The following is a 5525-nucleotide window of genomic DNA, read 5'->3' as shown; positions in this document are numbered from 1 at the left end:
CACCTCTGCGGAGATCGTTATCAAAGGTAGATAGTAGCTTCTTTGAGAGTTCGAGTCACACCCTGGCTCACTACTGGCTGCAGCAAAACTCTGTTTACACATGCTCCCACGCAGTGGCATGACATCACATACTTCGAGTACCCGAGCGCTATTGGTCATTGGGTCTTCGCCGGTTGCCGTCATCCGCTGTTGCTATCATCCCGTCGTGGGAGACTAACACTTATACATATATCCTTCAGCACCGGGATACACATGTCATTCTGTTTCACGCCTTCCTCCTTCCTGGTGAAATTCCTGGGGTGTTTAAAAACCTCTATGGCATCTCTATATAGGCTTTTATGGTATCCGCTCGTGGCTGCCATGATTTCAGTCCTATCGAAGCGAATGTGGTGGTCTCCTAACTGCAGAGCATGTTCTGGAACAGCTAATCTGTCCCTCTCTCCCCTTCTACAGTTCTCCTTTCGTTCGTCTATTCGGAATCCTATAAATTGCTGCTTTTTCGAGCGGTCTGTGAGCATCCTTGGACAATTTTAGGTGATCTTGTATCTTCCGGGATCGTTTGTAAATTACCACGATGTTCCGTTTTTTTTTCAATATTTTTCCTATCCGATCAGAAACATCCTTAATGAAGGGCAGGAAAACCTTCCACTTTACAGGCGCTTGTGCATGAAATACATTTTACTACGGCACAATAGCTCGAAATATCTTATGAATTGTAAGCATCCTCATTGTGCACATTGGTAATACGTCACAACGCTATCCCACTCTTTCTTCAACTAATGCTTCCATTTAGTGTTTCTAGACAATTTAAGGTAGAGTCTGATATCTGTACTAATTACAGACAGTCTTTCGCTCTCTTTATTATATCCACACTACTGTCAGTATTTTGGAGGGTGTATTCCATTTTCAAAATTTTTCTTTAACTTCAAATGCTATAAAAGTAGGTCTGATTATCTTTGGCCTATCTTCCAGCACAAACCTTAGGGTCAGTGTTCGGTAATATTTACAATGATCAGCCGGAACATTATGACCAGCGACCTATTATTCTTGAAAACCCGTCCAGGCGATAGCAGCATCACCTGGCGAGAAATTACTAATCAGGTACAACGACGACGGATGTAGTATCAGTGCACGTGCTGCCCGTCTGTAGAATGAGGAAGGCGCGCGATCTATGTGAGTCTGACCGAGTGCAGATTGTGATGGCCTGGAAAGCGGGACGAAAATTTCGGAAGCTGCACAACTAGTCGTGTGTCGTAGGAGTACTATGATGAGTGTCTTCAACACGTAGCGATACCAAGGTGGAAACATGTGCATACGTTGTGTAGTTGGGCGGCCACCACGCAATACAGATCGAGAATGAGATTTTCACTCTGCAGCGGAGTGAGCACTGATATGAAACTTCCTGGCAGATTATAACTGTGTGCCGGGCCGAGACTCGAACTCGGGACCTTTGCCTTTCGCGGGCAAGTGCTCTACCAACTGAGCTACCCAAGCACGACTCACGCCCCGTCCCCGTCCCGAGTTCGAGTCTCGGCCCGGCACACAGTTTTAATCTGCCAGGAAGTTTCACTCAATACAGATGTCGGGCGTCAAACGCTGGGCAGTATGAAAAAGGACTACAGAAACCCGACACACATACCTACTGAGTAGGATGTCGCGCCGGTATGACAGTGGTAGTTCACCGGCTTCTGTGTAGAGAAGTCACGTATCGTCCTTCTTCCAGCTTCCCGATGTTCCTGCCGCGTATAAAGTCATCCAAATGCTGCCTCTGCGCCATTTTGTAATGGAGAACACCATAACAAAGTACCGTAGCTGCTCGCCGATTGACACAAACGCATTCCTTCAACTGTCTCGTGTTGCGGGACCAGCCTCATTTGGTGTTATGTCAGTCTGACCTCATGCCGCGTGACGTCCAGCTTTCTGTGTGCGACTGTGATACTTCTGGAAACTGGATCCACCGAATAGATAGGATGATGTGCTACTTTATATACCGGGTGGTATCTTCCCTGTTTATCACGTTATAGCATGGAAACTAATTACCGTACGAGTACCATACTTGGTAGCATTAATGTCCAGAGTATGGGGTGCATGATTTCCATGCGTCAAGGCGCCACCGTCCAATTCCAACTATGGCAACCAGGTTCCGTGAACAGTCATCGTGATTCGTAGTCTCACACACCTGACCTGTCGCAGTTCACTTGTTGACGTGTCAACATGAACTTGTATAAAATGATCAGGGCATTAGTGGTGAAGCCTCATTATCAAAACAACACTAATAATGCAGCTGCGCTTCGAGAATATCGCCGGCTCAAAGGACTACCGAAGGATCCTCTTTCTCCATCTGCTGTGGTTGATGAAATCGCTGTTCCTATGGCAGAAAACGCTGCGCGCAATGCCCCATCCTCGGCAATACGATTGCTGTTTCAGGACAGTTGAACATCCCATGGTCCACTGTACGGAAGGTGGTTCGAACCATTCTCAGATGGTATCTGTACAAGACCCATATGCTACAGCAACTTGCACCACATCACGCACAACGACGTGTTGACTTCACTCTACACTTTCTCGCAAGGGATGAAGTCGACGAAGGCTGGTCCAGGACCATCCTATGGACAGAGGAAGCTCATTTTGTGATGACGTGTGAGGTGAACACACAGAATTGCCGAGTGTGAGGATCTTCACCTCCAGTCACAGTGCATGAAGTTGCTCTGTATGGTGAACGTGTCACCGTATGGTGTGGCTTCACGTCTACTTTCATCATTGTTCGATTCTTTTTTGAACAGATTAATGGTCAACGACCAAAGACGTGCAGTGTGACTGGCCAGCGTTACTACGATATGCTTCGCCACCATGTCGTACCCGCCCTACAGGAGATAGACGCGTTGAAATCAACGGCTTTTGTGCAAGATGGGGTCCCACCGGACATTGCTCGTGAAGTTCACCTGCTGCTCCGAAACACATCTGGGAACGACCGAATTATCAGCAGATCGTTTCCAAATGCTTGGCCGGCGCGATCACCTGATTTCACTCCCTGTTATTTCTGGTTGTGGGGCTACCTGAAGGATATGGTTTACCTTGGGAACATATACGCATGTGCTGATCCGAAGCCAAACGTATCAAGACAGGTAGCCAGCATACCTACGGACGTGTTACGTTCTGCTGTGCGGAATGCAGTCCTGCGCTTTCAGACTTTTTCTGAACACTGATGGGCACCATATTGAAGCCGGCCGCTGTGGCCGAGCGGTTCCAGGCGCTTCAGTCCGGAACCGCGCTGCTGCTACGGTCGCAGGTTCGAATCCTGCTTCGGGCATAAGTAGTTCTAAGTCTACGGAACTGATGACTTCAGATGTTAAGTCCCATAGTGCCTAGAGCCATTTGAACCATACTGAACCTCTTTTGTAGCAGTAATGGTACCAGTATGAATGGTATGACGTACCGTAGCGGCATATTAAAAGTGTTCCAATTGAATTGATTCTGCATTATTTGCCTTTTCCATGTGCTTGACATTAATGCTACCAATGTTTGGTCCTCGTACTGTATATACTTTCCGTGTTATAACGTGTTAAATAGTGAAATTTTAATTGCAACCAGTCGGTGGCTCATCGTCAAGTTTTGCATAGTATAGCACAGTATTTATTTATTTTTTGACATATGAGTGTAGGACCAAAGAAGTATTTTATATAATTTTTACTATTTCATGAACACAAGCAGTCGACAGTGCACCGTAATGACCTAAGAATTTCGAGACGACCACCAAACCAGGGAACTTTCATCACAAATCAGCCAACAACTGATGTGAACAACAACAAGTGTAATCTAAATGCGAACAACAACAAATGTAATCCAAACGTGAACAGCCTTCTGAAGATAAACCTGCCGCATCGAAACCGGTAACGGCTCTATTTGAGTAAATAAACAGCATTATTAAGAACAGCCGGTTGCTGTTTCCTTCTTTACAAGATTTAACCTGACGTTTGGCAGAATTGATCGTCAACAGCAATTAAGCGCAGTATGGCGTTATCCCACACAGCCTTCGATCCGTATCTCGTGGCAAGAGCTGTCTTGTGTCTTCTTTTGTTGTTCCAGGGGTAGGAGGCGCGCCCGGCGACCACTACAGATATTGGACAGCGCTGTAAAAAAGGCGGAGAGAGAGAGAGAGAGACAGCTCGAAGCGGACCCCGGGGAAAAGGAGATGTCTCGGCTGAACACCTGCTCCCGGCAAGCGCGTCGCGTCGCAGGGAACACCGCGCATCCAGGCCGGCGACGACGGAATGGATTCCCTCAGCACCTGCGTCCCCGAGAGGCTCCAGTTTCTGTGCTGCGGGAAACGTCGGTTTCCAGAGGGCTCTCACATACTACTCAGCGACCCGCGGACGCCTATCATTCTAATTTTGCTTCTAGTTCTGACTCTAATTTCGAGGGATCGTGTACGGAAAAAAAAGGAAAAAGGAAATCAACTATGTCTCTACATAAAGCAGAGAAACTAGACACGCTGGAGCAGGTTGGGTCAGCAACGTCTTGAAACGTCCCCTTGGAAAAATTTATGAATTACTATGCTAGTTAACCCCTTACGTTATTTGAACGTACTCAGACATTTCGCTCTTTACTTATTCTAACCAACACTAAAGTGACACACAATATTTTTAGAGCAACGCAATCTGACTTTCAAAAATTCCTATAAAACAATGGCCCTGACTAACATTAACCTATACCTTTCACAAATCACTTACCTCACAAAAATCTTCGTTGCTTGAACTACTGCAATACAGCGAGCGCCACTACTGCCAGCTAAATAAAAGATTCTAACTACTGAAGGCACTAACTACTGTTAGGCATAGGTAGCAAATGAAAGATTTTGATAGAGAACAAGCAATGTATTTACCTTAATATTGTCCAAAAGTCATAATATATATATATCAGTCCATGATATCCAATATTACAAATTTACTCTTTCTGATGGACACACGTCCAGATCGTCCGCTCTCAAAATTCCGCCGTCTCTCTCCCCACATCCACCACTGCTGGCGGCTCACCTCCTACTGCGCAACGCTACGCGCTGTTAACAGCCAACTGCCCAACACTACAATAGCGAACAACAATGCAAACCAGCCACAGACTGCACACAGCATAGCCAGTGATTTTCATACAGAGCGCTACGTGGCGTTACCAATAAAAAAACCAAAACAGCCTACTTACAGTCTCTTAATCAATAGATCGAAGAACCAGTCCAAGTTGTAAATATTTTATGTTTCATTTGATGGCTAGTTTCGGGCCGAGACCCGTTTTCAAACCAACATAATGTAGTCGAAAATGGAGTTTCCGACATTCACAGTGCATACAGATAACAAGCAGAGCTTAATAACGTACAGTTTAAAATAATGACGATTTTGTTCTTGAAATTCATCGAGGCTGTGGTGCCCGGCCAGAAGTTGTTCAAATGGCTCTAAGCACTATGGGACTTAGCATCTGAGGTCATCAGTCCCCTAGAACTTAGAACTACCTAAATCTAACTAACCTAAGGACAT

At 45.9% G+C, this 5525-nt stretch overlaps 1 non-coding gene across 1 annotated transcript; it reads right to left on the bottom strand.

The window, feature by feature from the left end:
• Positions 1 to 1420: 1420 nt before the first annotated feature.
• Trnas-cga lies at positions 1421 to 1495 on the bottom strand. Its single transcript has one exon. It is a non-coding gene; the product is annotated as a tRNA-Ser (tRNA).
• Positions 1496 to 5525: the final 4030 nt, after the last annotated feature.

The sequence above is a fragment of the Schistocerca americana genome, chromosome 10, assembly GCF_021461395.2.
Source record: "Schistocerca americana isolate TAMUIC-IGC-003095 chromosome 10, iqSchAmer2.1, whole genome shotgun sequence".
In the NCBI taxonomy this organism is placed as follows: Eukaryota; Metazoa; Arthropoda; class Insecta; order Orthoptera; family Acrididae; genus Schistocerca; species Schistocerca americana.
This window is presented reverse-complemented; position numbering and strand designations above follow the sequence as displayed.